The 16,239-nt window shown below is 42.4% G+C and overlaps 1 protein-coding gene across 1 annotated transcript in view; it reads right to left on the reverse strand.

Annotated features, from left to right (window-relative positions):
- EGLN1 (egl-9 family hypoxia inducible factor 1) overlaps window positions 1-16,239 on the reverse strand; it is a 79,789-nt gene that overhangs the window by 22,512 nt on the left and 41,038 nt on the right. The gene's annotated exons all lie outside the window — the stretch shown is intronic.

Genomic DNA, 16,239 nt, shown 5'->3' on the forward strand with positions numbered 1-16,239 from the left:
GAAATCCTCTCATATCCCAAACCTTGCTGAACTTTTATCTGTCTCTACCAATTGCATGCAAGAACATATGATTGCTTGTCAGAAAGGTAAGCTCAAAGACTTTTATTTTCATTGGTCTTCCTTGCTGCCACATCATCCACTTCCTGGTTCTTAATGAAGTGGTTCTGCATCCCTGAGCTTAAGATGTTCATCCACTCTTATTTGTGTTTCCCCACACATTTCTCCCAACACCTGTGTCACATCCCTCTGTTGGTTGGTTCCTCTCCTTCCCCTCTTTTTTTCTCTTTTCATTTTGTTGTACAGTACTTACTGTGTTATTTATGCTATGTCATAGTGGCGTTCAACTGAACGCTTTTTCCTGCTCTTATAGATTTATCAGATTTATTTTACAGTTTCCTGCTTTACTGTATATGTTTTTGCCATACTCAGTTGTAAGCTTTCTTTTGTGAAAATTCAATAAAAATCTATTTAAAAAAAAAAAGAATAAATAAAATAAACTGTCCATTACCACAATATTTTAAATTTTTACAAGGTGTTCAAGAAGTAAGAACACAATACACTTTGTTACACAATTTCTTCTGAACACAGAAATGCCCCAATTGAGGTAGTAAACTGCCGTACATGATACATGATGAAACTCAGGATGGAAAGAGCAGAACAATTTACCAGAATAGTTTTTAGATGCCATGTAGCATTTGTATAAGGAAAAATATCTTTGTACCAGTGGATATGAAATAAAATTTTTTTCGAGAAAAGTCCTCAGTAGTTGATACCTTTTATTAATGGCTAACTTAAAAAAAATGATGACATATTGTGAGCTTTCGGGATATTAAAGCTATCCCTTCATCAGGCTGGTATATGTAGCATTTGAGAAGCTTCGAAAGTAACAGTACCATGGAGACCCCTCAAAGTGACACTATTTTAGAAAACTACACCCCTCAAGAAATTTATCAAGGGGTATTATCATTTTGTGAAGAGTGCTTCCCAAAAATTATTATAAAAAGTGGAAATTTACTTTTAAATATACCATTTCATTTCACTATACCCACTTTTTTTGTTATCAGAGCTATGCAATCCTGAAACTATTGAGTGGGCTCTCCTGGGTATAAAGAAGTTAAATATGTGGGTGTAAAATGCTGCTTGGGCACAAAGTAGGGCTCAGAAGAGAAGAAACACTGTGCTTTTCAGCTTTAGGAGTATAGATGTAACATCTCTGCCTTTTCTGGTCTCTGCGCCACCCTCTGCTCGCATGCTGCGGCGCAGGAGGCGTGTGAAGTTTGATAACTTGCTTGGAGTTTTTGGTTGCATTGCCTGAACAGGGTCCTATTCCTTCACCTTGTTAATTGATTTTCCACCACACCTGTCTCCTTCATCTTCATTTCCCTCTGCTCCTCTAAGAGTTAAGTTTTGTTTTGCCCTGTGATTGATAGCCTGCCTTCCTATCAGGTTCTGGGCGGCTTCTCCCTCCCTATTTATTCTATACTCACATTCCCATTGATGCTTGCTATTGGTTTGTGCGTGTTGGCTTTTTCTCTTGCTGTTTATTTGTGTATTCTGATTCTTGACCTCTGGATTTCCCTATTGACTACTCTTTTGGATATCGATTTTGACACTGCATTGCTCGACTGTTACTGACCCCTGGCTAGCTGACCTGCCTTTGTTGTTGTTTGTCTTGTCTGCGTTTTGTGTGTCACGTATATAGGAGTGGTCCGTCTCCAAGTTGCTGCCTATTACGTAAGATAGGACTAGGCAAGCAGGAAGGGACAGTGGGGGGCTTCAGACCAGGGCTCACTGTCCCTTGTGCCCCTTCCTCCAGGGTTCAGCAGCTACTGGGGAATTGTCGTCCTATCAATTCCCTAACAATAGATTTAGAGAGACTTTCTGGACACTATGTTTTTAGGGAGCCCTGGAAAGGCCAGTAAATGGGAATTCCCTAAGAAGTGACCCCATTTTGTAAGGGCAATTTTAGCGTCTTTGAAAATGTGACATGGCATCCAAATGTGACATGCAATACAAAAGCACAAAGCGCTCCTTCACAACTGTGTCCTGATGTGTGCCCAAATGGCAGTTTATGCCCACATGTATGACACTGGTATACCCAAGATAACGTACTTAATGTCATATGTGGGTACAAACTGTTATTTGGGCACAGCTGGCATAGAAGGAAAGAAGCAATATTTTGGAGCACAGTTTGGCTTTTGGATATGATGTCACTTTTGCAAAATTGCTAGTGAAGTGGAATCCACAGACATGTGACTAAATTTTGGAAACAATACCCCCCAAGGCATTCATCAAGTGGGTTAGTGAGAATTTGTAACCCTTGACCTTTGCATTAATTTAATTTCTAGAAATGGATGCGCAGATAATAAAAAGTGAATGCCCGATAAGTTGTAACCAGTCTGTCTAAGCAGATGTCCTGGGCACAACAGCATGTCCTGGCAGCATTCATCTCTGATACAAGCTGGTCACAACATATTACGCACTGAAGTGACTTATTTCTAGAAAAATTGTCATTTTTTCCTATTATCACAGTGTATAAAATTTTGGAAAATAAATGAATGTAACACTTGAATTTATACCTTCAGGGCTGTAGTTTGCAAAATGAGGTCACATGTCAGGGGATTCATTCAACTTTACTGGCATTTCAGGGCTCTGCAATAGTGTCATGAAGTCCAAAAACCAACACACAGTCTAGGGCTACAATTTTATTTCTGGTGTCCTTTGACAGCTCTTTGGTCTTCACCACAGTGGAGTTTGGAGTATGACTGTTTGAAGTTGTGGACAGGAGTCTTTTATACTGATAAGTTCAAACTGGTGCCATTACTACAGATAATGAGTGGAGAACAGAAGAGCCTGTTAAAGAAAAAGTTACAGGTCTGTGACAGCCAGAAATCTTGCTTGTTTGTAGGTAACCAAATATTTTCCACCAAAATTTGCAAATAAATTCTTTCCAAATCAGACAACGTGATTTTCCGGATTTTTTTTCTCATTTCGTCTCTCATAGGTGATGTCTACCTATGATGTCAATTACAGTCCTCTCTCACTTTTTGAAGTAAAAGAACTTGCACAATTGGTGGCTGATTAAATACTTTTTTTCCCCACTGTGTATCAGGAGAAGGTGACAGGCAGGATGCTGGAATCTCGCTGAGTCCGGTGAGACAAAGTTGTGCTTGTTTTGTTTGTGTGGCTGGTAGTAAGCCACAAATATAGTAAGGTTAGCATTACTGTTCAGTTATTCGCTCAGACAAGCAGGTTTTTATTTTGTTTTTGCCTGAATTTAAGGCTGTATTTTGTTTTGCTCATTTTGTGCCTGAATGAAGGTATATTTATTTTCTTTCTTTTTTTTCTAAATAAACCCTTTGCTGCATATTTTGTGTCTCTGTCTTCACTGTTTGGGTCCACACCACTGCTACTACTGAGCTACCTTCCCCATGAGAGATATATATATATATATATATATATATATATATATATCCATAGTGTCAGGGTCTGGGGTTACTAGGTGGGATGGCATAGACACACAAGTCCAGTTTCTTTTAGTCCAAAACAAAGGTAGAGTTTATTTTCACTCAAACAGGTAGTGCAGCAACAAAGGAAACAATACAAAAATAAATACCTGCCCGTCTAGGCTCTAACTAAACATAGAATAGGTTACCTCACCTAGAATAACAGAAATCCAAAAAAATCAGAATTATTTAGGACACAGATCCAAAAATATGACCTCTCTGTCAGCTCTCCAGCCAAGCTCTGCCAAAGTGTTGCTGCTGGAGCTGGCTTCTTAAGCCTCCTTGACGAGGAGACTCTCCGCAGCTGAGTCACTGCCCGAACATCCCCAAAGTGTGGACTGGAGGTGGGTGGAATGACAGGTCCCACTACCAATCCTACCTGTCATTCCTAAAAATCCAGCCCAGTACTGAGCATTTACCAAAATGCTCAGCAGATGAAAGTTGTCTGCTGAGAACAAGCATTCCTGGAGTTTTCTCATCTCACCCACCTGAATAGTCTGGGTAAGATGTACACCCCCTCCATTACCTGACCAGCCATTGACTTACAATCGTTTGTGTGTGTGTCTATAAGCGTCATGTGAGTCTCAGTTTGGATATCGGTGAAAAACTTGTGATCGGTTGTTATGGATACCTGGAGTAAAGCTGTGTGAATGTAACCTTGTGTAACAGTGTCATACACAGTGCCCTGCCCTTTAAAGCTGACATACAGCAGTGAAGAAAAATGGCTGGGTTACTATGGAAACCTGAAATAAAACTCTGATGTGTGGTGAAGCGCTTATCTAATCCTCCGGCGTGTGGAACTACTGTTTGCTGAGCCGCATATATACCGTAATCCTCCGGTGTGTTGTACTGTGCGCTGAGGCGTGTACCTAATCTTCCGGCATATTGTACTTTGTACTGAGGTGCATATGTAATCCTCCGGACACCTATTGTATCTGTGTGCCAAATTTGATGAAGAGTAGTCCAGTCATTTGGTTGTGCACAAAGAACAGACAGACAGAACCTCATATTTATATATATTTTTTTTTTATTGGGGAAGGTAGATCATTAGAAGCAGTGATTACTTACCAGCCACAAAAAAAACCAAGCATAACTGTGTCTCACCAGATTCAGGGTTACAGGACAGACCCAACACTTTATTTCTCTGCATTGCAGTGCATAATTTGCAGCCGTTTTCTGGCCCAGTAATGAGCCAAGGACTCAGACCTGGAGCAGAGGCCTACTCAAGACCCGCACTGGACCACACATAGGTCAGAATCCAGGGGTAGATATAACGAGATTGCAGCACCATGCCTGTCACCTTCTCACATCCCCCCTCTTGTTCAAACTTGTAGGTTTTTTTTTTAACCCACATACAATGGGCCCTGGATAGGGCATCCGCATTCCCCTGCCCTGTGTTCCACAGTGAATTTAAGAGTGTCACAAACCATCTGGTGACTCTGGTGTTTCCCTCATTGGTGTGGCACATCCACCATTTGGGACAGTACTGCGTCTAACCTTACATCAGAGGCGTCAGTTTGAACCAAAAATTCTTTTGTGAAGTCAGGTGTGACCAAAACGGGTTGTTTACAGAAAACAGACTTCAACTCCTGGAATGCCCCCTCAGCCTTTTCACTCCATTTGACTATGACAGAATTAGTCTCCTTAGTTAAAGGGGCTCTATCAGCAAAATTATGCTGATAGAGACCCACATATGCATGAATAGCCTTTAAAAAGGCTATTCAGGCACCGTAAATGTTATATTAAACTACCCCCCAGTTTTAAAATAATACCCTAAAAAAGAATGTGATCTACTTACGCATTGTGCATGCTGGGCGGGCATTCAGGGTGCGCAGTCTTCTTCATCCACGCCTCTTCTTCCTCCGATGTCCTCGGGTCCCGTCTTCCTCTGGCGCTCGCGAACTGACATTGATTAAAAAAAAAAATGGCCTGGGCGCATGCGCAGTAGGCGTAGTAGAAGCCACATGCTACTGCGCATGCGCCTAGGCCATTTTTTTAAAATCAATGTCAGTTTGCGAGCGCTGGAGGAGGATGGGACCCGAGGACATCGGAAGAAGAGGAGGCATGGATGAAGAAGACGGCGCACCCTGAATGCCCGCCCAGCGTGCACGATGCATAAGTAGATCACATTCTTTTTTAGGGTATTATTTTAAAACTGGGGGTAGTTTAATATAACTTTAGCGGTGCTTGAATAGCCTTTTTAAAGCCTATTCACGCATATGTGGGACTCTATCAGCATGATTTTGCTGATAGAGCCCCTTTAAGTCTGTCAGTGGGGCTGCAAAAGTAGCAAAATTTGGGATGAACCTGTGGTAATAGCCAACGATTCCCAGGAAAGCCCTTACTTGATTTTTATTTAAGGGCCAAGGCCAATTTTGAATGGCCTCCACTTTGTTAACCTAGAATTTCATCACCCCTCTTCCAATTACATACCCAAGGTATTTGGTCTCCTCCAGACCAAAACCATACTTTTTTGGGTTGGCTATTAAACCGGCTGCTCGGAGGGAATTTAGTTCGGCCTAAACTTTTGGCAAGTGACTCTCCCAGTTTATACTAAACAAAACAATGTCATCTAGGTAGGCTATAGTATACCTTCGCCGGGGCTTAAAGACTCTGTCCATCAACTTCTGGAAGGTTTCTGGAGCCCCATGTAACCCAAATGGAATTGTCACATATTGGAACAAACCTTCTGGGGTGACAAATGAAGTTTTTTCCCTAGCCTCTTTAGTGAATGGTACCTGCCAGTACCCTTTGGTTAAGTCAAGGGTATAGAAATATCCAGCATGTTCCAACCTCATCGTTTCTGGACATTGGGTAGGCATCAAATTTTGAAACTTCATTCAGTTTACGGAAATCATTACAAAACCTTATTGTACCATCTGGTTTAGGAATCAAAACAATGGGATTGGACCAGTCACTCTTAGATTCTTCAATTACAACAAGTACCAACATATCTTTGAACTCCTTAGATATGGCTCGTCTATGAGCTTAAGGTATCTGATACAGTGTTAGATTAACCTGTACCTGAGGCTCGGTGACAATGTCATGCTCTATCGCATGCGTGCGTCAAGGCGACACTGAAGGCACATCCTTAATTTTCTGTGTGAACTCTTTTGACTCCTGTTTCTGTGCCTTAGACAGGAACTCTGCTATTTGCACTTAGGGTGCAGCCCTACCAGAAATATTTAACCCTTCAGTACTAACCTTGCTAGAGGTACCTACTGATGTCAACGTTTCCCTGTCCTTCCAGAGTTTTAGTAAATTTATATGGTACTAGAGGGAGGACCCAGCTTCGCACGGGTATATTACATTTTATGTTTGTGTAGCGGCCCCATAGGAATTGTCCAATTTTGCACTGGTGCATTTTGTATGTTGTTTGTGTGTATGTCCATAAGCATCATGTGATTATGTGTATCTCATTTTGGATGTCAGTGAAAAACCTGTGATCAGATGTTATGGATACCTGGAGTAAAGCTGTATCTAATCCTTCCCCAAGTAGTACTGTGTTTAGACACAAGAATCTAATCCTTGTTGGTGTGGTACTGTGTGCAGATGCACATATCTAATGCTCCGGCGTGTGGTACTGTGTGCAGATGCATGTATCTAATCCTCCCCCATGTGGTATTATGTGAAGAGGCGCATATTTAATTCTCCGGTAAGTGAAACTGTGTGCAGACGTGCATATCTAATCCTCTGGCGTGTGGTACTGTGTGCAGACACGTGTATCTAATCTTCAGGCGTGTGGTACTGTGTGCAGATGCACGTATCTAATCCTCCGTGTGGTACTGTGTGCTGAGACGCATATCTAATTATCTGGCATGTGGTACTGTGTGCAGAGGCATGTATCTAATCCTCCAAAGTGTGGTACTGTGTTCAGACGCACGTATCTAATCCTCCCGTGTGGTATTGTGTGAAGAGGCGCGTATCTAATCCTACAGCATGTGGAACTGTGTGTAGACGCAAATATCTAATCCTATGGCGTGTGGTACTGTATGCATACGCGTGTATCTAATCCTCCCCCGTGTGGTACTGTGCGCTGAGACGCGTATCTAATTCTCTGGCTTGTGGTACTGTGTGCAGAGGCATGTATCTAATCCTTAGCATTAGAGAACAGACAGACAAGAATTCATTTTTATAATATAGAGAGATATTTGTTTGGGCTTTTTCTTTCCCGGCTGGTACACCTTACAGTTTACGTCCTCCACTCTTTCAATAAATTAATATGGCCCTTGCCATTAGGCAAGAAATGTACTTTCTACCGTTGGGAACCAATACCAAATCACCTGAACTAAAGATTCTAAGTTTAGCTATTATGTTATAGACACAGCTCTGGGCCATTTGGGCCTGCTCTATATGTCCCATCACATATAGAGCAGGCCCAACAGTAAATACTTCTGCAGTTTGAAATTGACAGCATTGCTACACTCCTGCTATGAGCGTGGTGATGCTGTGGCCCGGCACCCGCCCTGGTGTCTGTATGCCGGGTCTGTAACTATAATGGCACCGCTCTGCTTCAAAGTGGTCACCATACCAACCGGCACCTCGGAGCTCTCTGCAATCATGCCTGCAATCAGAGATTGCAGGCATGGGGAGCTAGAACATCTCTGCTGTAAGTGTTACAGCGGAGATGTTCTACGATGTCCCGGTACGAGGGAGGGAGGGAGCGGGCGATCCAAGGAACTGCGGCCGGCCGACGGCAGAAGCGCTTCTGTCGGGAATTCCCCTCAGCGCTCCTGCCGCCGGCTAGCTGCAGTTCTCCTTCAAGTCCGGACGGCTGGGGATTGCAATGCATCGCATTAGTGATCAGACCCCCTGGGGTTCAAGACCCCTAGTAAATGCAAAAAAAAAAAAAAAGTATTGGTAAAGAATTAGTAAATAAGTATTAAAAATCAAATCCTCCCCCTTTCCCTAGAACACATATAATACTAATACTGTGAAACACATACACGTTAATTATCCCTCTGTCCAAAAACACCCGCTCTACATACCTATAAATATATTTTTTCTGTATGGTAAATGCCGTAGCGGGAGAAAAAAATGTTGTCTAACTGCCCCTTCCCAGAGACTGAGTCTCCCCCCCCCCTTGGAATTCAGCCTGACTGTACCTGCACTGCTCATATTCCGTCAGGAAGGGGTTAATAGGAGCACTGCAGATATGCTATATTCATCCAGGCTGAATTCCAAGTGGAGGGAAAAAAAAAAAAAAAAGTCCTCAAGCTCAGGGAAGGGGCAGACAGACAACCAAAACACCCCCTCCCCTTCCCCAGCATCTACTGCACCCAAAAACTCCGTCCATTTTAATTTTTGAAATTTTCCAGTAGCTGCCACATTTCCCCCCTAGGCTTATACTCGAGTCAATAAGTTTTTTCCCAGTTTTTTTGTGGAAAAATTAGGAGGGGTCGGCTTATATTCGGATCGGCTTATACTCGAGTATATACGGTAATGGTAATTATTTAAAGTAAAATGTACAGTCATGGCCAAAAGTTTTGAGAATGATACAAATATTAAAAGGGGCTCTATCAGCAAAATCATGGTGCTAGAGCCCCACATATGCGTGCATAGCCTTTAAAAAGGCTATTCAGGCACTGTAAAAGTTATATTAAACTACCCCCCGTTTTAAAATAATAACCTAAAAAAGAATGTGATCTACTTACCGAACGTGCACGCTGGGCGGGCATTCAGGGTGTGTCTTCTTCATCCACGCCTCTTCTTCCTCCGATGTCCTCCGGTCCCGTCTTCCTCCAGCGCTCGCGAACGGACAGTGATAGCCTGGGCGCATGCGCAGTAGCTGTAGTAGAAGCCGTATGCTACTGCGCATAGGCCGTTTTGTTTTATATCAGTGTCCGCGAGCGAGCGCCGGAGGAGGACGGGACCAAAGAACATCGGAGGAAGAAGAGGAGTGGACGAAGATGAAGACACACCCTGAATGCCCGCCCAGCGCGCATGATCCATAAGTAGAGCACATTCTTTTTTAGGTTATTATTTTAAAACGGGGGGTAGTTTAATATAACTTTACCGGTGCCTGAATAGCCTTTTTAAAGGCTATTCACGCATATGTGGGGAACTAGCAGCATGATTTTGCTGATAGAGCCCCTTTAATTTTTACAAAGTCTACTGCTTCAATTTTTTTAATGGCAATTTGCATATACTCCAGAATGTTATAAAGAGTGATCAGTTTAACAGCAATTACTTGCAAAGTCAATATTTGCCTAGAAAATGAACTTTATCCCCCAAAACGCATTTCAACATCATTGCAGCCCTGCCTTAAAAGGACCAGCTAACATAGTTTCAGTGATTGCTCCATTAATACAGGTGTGGGTGTTGATGAGGACAGGGCTGGAGATCAATCTGTCATGATTAAGTAAGAATGACACCACTGGACACTTTAAAAGGAGGCTGGTGCTTGGCATCATTGTTTCTCTTCTGTTAACCATGGTTATCTCTAAAGAAACACGTGCAGTCATCATTGCACTGCACAAAAATGGCCTAACAGGGAAGAGTATCGCAGCTAGAAAGATTGCACCTCAGTCAACAATCTATCGCATCATCAAGAACTTCAAGGAGAGAGGTTCCATTGTTGGCAAAAAGGCTCCAGGGCGCCCAAGAAAGACCAGCAAGCACCAGGACCATCTCTTAAAAGTGTTTCAGCTACGGGATGGGGCTACCAGCAGTGCAGAGCTTGCTCAGGAATGGCCGCAGGCAGGTGTGAGTGCATCTGCACGCACTGTGAGGCGGAGACTCTTGGAACAAGGCCTGGTCTCAAGGAGGCAGCAAAGAAGCCATTTCTCTCCAGAAAAAAACATCAGGGACAGACTGATATTCTGCAAAAGGTACAGGGAGTGGACTGCTGAGGACTGGGGTAAAGTCATTTTCTCTGATGAATCCCCTTTTCGATTGTTTGGGACATCTGGAAAATAGCTTATTCGGGAAGACGAGGTGAGCGTTACCACCAGTCTTGTCTCATGCCAACTGTAAAGCATCCTGAAACCATTCATGTGTGGGGTTGCTTCTCAGCCAAGGGAATCGGCTCTCTCACAGTCTTGCCTAAAAACACAGCCATGAATAAAGAATGGTACCAGAATGTCCTCCAAGATCAACTTCTCCCAACCGTCCAAGAGCAGTTTGGCGATCAACAATGCCTTTTCCAGCATTATGCAGCACCTTGCCATAAAGCAAAGGTAATAACTAAATGGCTCAGAGAACAAAACAGAGATTTTGGGTCCATGGCCTGGAAACTCCCCAGATCTTAATCCCATTGAGAACTTGTGGTCAATTATCAAGAGACGGTTGGACAAACAAAAACCTACTAATTCTGACAAAATGCAAGCATTGATTGTGCAAGAATAGACTGCTATCAGTCAGGATTTGGTCCAGAAGTTGATTCAGAGCATGCCAGGGAGAATTGCAGAGGTCCTGAAGAAGAAGGGTCAACACTGCAAATATTGACTTGCTGCATTAACTCATTCTGTCGATATAAGCTTTTGTTACTCTTAATATGATTGCAATTATATTTCTGTATGTGATAAAAACTAGAGATTAGCGAGTACTGTTCGGATCAGCCGATCCGAACAGCACGCTCCATAGAAATGAATGGATGCACCTGGTACTTCCGCTTTGACGTCGGCCGGCCGCTTAACCCCCCGCGTGCCGGCTACGTCCATTTATTTCTATGCGAGCGTGCTGTTCGGATCTGCTGATCCGAACAGTACTTGCTCATCTCTAATAAAAACATTTGACAAACACACAAAAAAACCAGAGGGCAGCAGATCATGCGAAAATATATTTGTGTCACTCTCAAAACTTTTGGCCATGACTGTATTTTAGCAAATGAATATCCAGTGGGAGGTGTAAAACAGATAAAAACTGAAGCATTATTTGATACAGAGGGATTGTTTAGAGGAACAGATCTCCAAGTAGTGAGTGATGTCTTTCCTAATACCTATAACTCAGCAAATTTGACACCTTTTCTGGAGTCTCCCTTTATTGTCTGTGGGGAAGGGGGAGAGATGGGAATACTCCTGGGAAGTGCTGTATGTGTACTATTCTCAAGATCCCAGAAGTACTGCTGCCCTCTCTTTACTGATTTTCAAAAATATTTTTTATAATTTTTTCCTGCAGATCCAGGAAATACCCCTCATGGCCAGATGTTTTATACTTGAACAAAGGTATTAGAGAGTGACAATAGGGTCAAATACACTGCCAATTTTTTTGTACCGCACCCTAGACTTTATTAGAGCACTATAGGGCGGTAGTACCTGATCCAAAAGATCCACCCCACCCATGAACTGGTCCTTTATACATACAGGCTTGTTGGTTTGCTCTGTAGTTCCTTGAACTGAGATTGGGGTGGATCAGTTGGCATGGAGGCTAGTCAGAACAAGGGCATCACGTTTGTCCTTGTATTTGACTAGCATCGACCTGTCCAAGCAAACAGCCCTGCTTTCCCCCTGGCACAGTTTTTGCTCTATAAAGGAGACATATATGTTTATTTTCTAATTGAGCCACACGCTTGGTTATCTTTGGCAGCAAGGCACATTAGAAGGGGGACATGGTTATAGAAATCCTCAACATACTGTATATATAACTGATATCTGTGGTCCGGTATATAGTGGAGGAAATCTCATACTATCCTCCAACTTGTTCCCAGGACAGTGGGGCAATCTGGTGGCTCAAATTTGGATTCATGTACACGAAAGCCTACTGTGTAACCAGATAAACTCTTGCAGGCTTTGTATAACTCCATGCCATACCTGGCTTTTTTGTTGGACAGTGAGAGGAACCGCTCAGGTAGATGCTTGTAGCAGTGCAGGAAATAGGGACACAGACACTGGATTGCACACGAGTTCAGACTTTATTCACATGTAACGCATACACTGCTTTTGCAAAGCCACAGGATAAACAAAACAAAACCAAAACTTTCTCGGCTGAGAAAACTAACTTAAAAGGAAACTTTTCCCTGAATATACAGGAGACTGGCTACCAGTCTCCCACCTTGGCAACAACAACGGGTGGCACAGTACCTGCTTTGGACAGTTCAACTCTGTCAGTATGGTGCCACACTGCTAGTCTTCACACTCAGACTGTTATCAGGGCCTGATTAGTCGGCTGACCTCCCCCTGGTGTGAACCTTTACCATACACCATTTAGGTGCATGGCTGGAATGTACCAGTCTTCACGAACCACACCCTTCACTCTCTCACAACAGATAATGGCGGAAGTGTAATCTACCTTAAAAGTGGACTGGTAACTTATCCACTGTAAGGCATTTTTTGGGGGTATACCCTTGTCCAAACTTAAAATTGCAGTGATAAAAAAATGGCAAAAATTTAAAAAGTCTATCACAAATGGAGCCACCTGGAGGTGGGCATTCATAATTGTAGTTCAGAAATCTAAGTAGGCTTTCAAAACTGGCTCTTGACATGGCAAGATGGTAAATGGGGGATGTGATGGAGAATGTCTTTATTCCATTAGGAACGTATAGTGAACTTTTTGGTAATACTGATGCTAAGTAAAAGCCCCTCACAATGTCCGCATTTCAGTGGGGTTAGTAGGGATCCATTTGTGGAGCCTAGCCACGTACTCTAGTATAAACCGACTCGAATATAAGTTGAGATCCCTAATTTTACCTAAAAAAAAGTCTAGTCATGTGCATTACAGCTTAGTAACTCCAGGTGCCTCATAGTAATAGCAGAATACCCCACCATGTTCCTCACATTAACCCCCTGTGTGCCTCATATAAGAGTTACTAATATGTGGGACATATGGAAGTAATAATTAGGTATCTTCATAATTAAGGTCCTTTATTAGTACCCCCATGTGTCTCACATACTAGTAACCCTTATATGGGGCACACAGGGGTTAATATGAGGGACATGATGCGGTGAACTGCTATTAATGTGAGGAACATGGATTTACTGAAACTAAATTAATAACCCCAAATGCCGGACATTAATAGGCATAACCCAGCAGGTACCTGTGTGTTCTACTTTCACTTTACTGTAGCTTCCTCTCCTCCATACGACAAACATCTTCTATAAGACACAATGCATCCTGGCCACTGACTTATCTGCAGATGTAACATTCTAGTGGCTACAGGACCTTTGATGACATCACAGTCACGAACTTACATGACAAAGTCAATCACAGAGCAGTAGCACTAAAGGACCTCCCCTTTGTTTAATTTCTGCAGGTTCTTCAGTTCTCTGTGCTCCATGGACCCTGACTCGAGTATAAGCCGAGGGGAGCTTTTGCAGCATAGAAACTGTACTGAAAAAGTCGGCTTATACTCGAGTATATACCGTATAGATATGTAACCGTGGAGAGACCATTGTATTGTGTGGGTGTCCACTGAAAACAGCATTATACTGTGCTTGGCGACTAAAAGTTTACTAAATTTTTCAGTTTTGAAGCCTATGGCTCCAAGGTGTTTATTTTTTGTCTGGGGCAAGGAAGTATCCATATCCATATCATATCCATGATCACAGTCATAATCACGTGTGCTCCTGTATCTGGACCTTAAATATTTCATTATTTTGGAAATAGAGGATATTTTATTGTTGACAATATAGTCATTTGTTTGTTTGTTTTTCTTTACCTTGAGAACAGTTAGTATTTACTGTCTAAAGCGGAGTCCCCATACCGTGGAAATGAAGAGCTTTGCTGCATTTTTGAGGCAAAGCCAAGAGTGGATTGAGCAGAGGAGAGAACTATAACTACTTCCTGTATATTTTCCATTAATTTTGTAGCTATTCTTGGCTATGGCTTAAAACGGACTTATTCAAAGACTACTGAGGCAATTTACATACAAAAGGTACGTGTGAAATAGCCTTTCTAAAGGCTATGCAAGTATGTGCTTAGCCAAAAATGACTTTTCCCAATGATAGAGCCTCTTTAACCCCTTAAGGACACAGCCCAAAAGTGCATAAGTACAAGGCCTCTTTTTTCAAAACTGACATGTGTCACTTTAAATGGCAATATCTTTGAGACGCTTTAATTTACACAAGTGATTTTGAGATTGTTTTTTCGTTACACTTTATACTTCATGTTATGTGGTCATAATCTGCTGTATGGGAACATGGTGGGGCTCAGAATGGATAGAGCGCTATTTGGCTTTTGGAGGGTGGATTTTGCTGGAATAGTTTTCAGGTCCTATGTCGCATTTGCAGAGCCCCTAGAGTACCAATACCAAACACCCCTCATATAATTTATCTAGAGGTAGAGTGGGCATTTTGACCTCACAGCTGTTTCACAGATTTTATTAACATTGGGACCTAAAAATGAAAAATTACTTTCTTTAAAAAAAAATCGTCCATTTAGCGCCATATTTTTAATTTTTGCAAGTAGTTCAAGAATTAAAAACACACCACAGTTTGTTACACAATTTCTCCTGAACACGACAATACCCCATATGTGATCATAATCTGCTGTATGGGAACATGGCAGGGCTCAGAATGGAAAGAGGGCTATTTGGCTTTTAGAGGGCAGATGTTGCTGGAATAGCTTTCTGGTGCCATGTCGCATTTGCTGAGTGTTAAAGTATCAACACAATGGAAACCTCTCAAAAGTGACCCCATTTTAGAAACTACACCTGTCAAGGAATGTATCAAGGGGTATTATCATTTGGAGACTAAAAACGCTTCCCAAAAATTAATGTTCAAAATGAAAATTTAAATTTTTAAAGAAATATCCCATTTCGGTGCCCAATACGTTGCACCCACTTTGTGTTGTCAGAGACCTAAAACTGGGCCATGCCGAGGGGCAAAAAAATTATATATGTAGATGTGAACTGCTGCTCGGGCACACAGCAAGGTTCAGAAGGGAAGGAGCACTGCACTTTTTAGCTTTTGGGATACAGATTTAGAGGGACTTTCTGGGCGCCATGTTGGTTTTGCAGAGCCCTGGAGGTGACAGTAAACTGGAATTCCCCAAGAAGTGACTCCATTTTGTAGGGGCAATTTTAGGGTCTCTGCAAAAGTGTCATGGCATCCAAAAACCAAACCGTCTAAGTCTGTGCTCCAAAAACCAAATAACCCTTCTTCCCTTCTAGGTCCAGCTCTGCCATAATATCAGTTTATACCCACATATGACATTACGTACGTTATCCTGGGTACACCATTGTCATACATGTGGCATAAACTGCAGTTTGGGCACAGAGTAGGGTGCAGAAGGGAAAGAGCGCTATGCGGCTTTTGGAGTACAGATTCAGATGTTTGGTATCTGAACGGCAGGTCATGTTTTACAGCCTGTAAGGTACCAGATTAGTGGATTCCCCAAAAGAGTGACCCAATTTTGAAAACTGCACTCCTCAAAGAATTTATTAGAGGGTGTAGTGAGTATTAGTGTCCCAGATGTGAATGCACGGCAGATGGTGAAGTGGGAATATGTAAACTGTGCGGCGTACATTGGGAACACCAAATTCCCTACTATATCCCAGTCGCTCCTATGATTGGGAGAGTCACTCTGGGGGTCACTTCTGGTGTCTTTTCACTCATAAGCTCTAAATATGTGGTGTTCGCTGATATATGCTCGCACAGCTTATATATTCTCTTCCTGCCGCAGCCAGTTGTGTTCTAATAATTTGGTAATTTGGGGTATTTTTGTCTCTACAGTGCTAGATGCTATATTTTCTTTATTTTTCTGGTGACATGGCTATATAAGGTCTTGTTGTTTGCGGAATGAGATGCGTTTTGTAATGACAACATTTTTGGGTGCCTACAGCTTAGTGAATATATAT

This window comes from Leptodactylus fuscus, chromosome 3 (assembly GCF_031893055.1).
Source record: "Leptodactylus fuscus isolate aLepFus1 chromosome 3, aLepFus1.hap2, whole genome shotgun sequence".
In the NCBI taxonomy this organism is placed as follows: Eukaryota; Metazoa; Chordata; class Amphibia; order Anura; family Leptodactylidae; genus Leptodactylus; species Leptodactylus fuscus.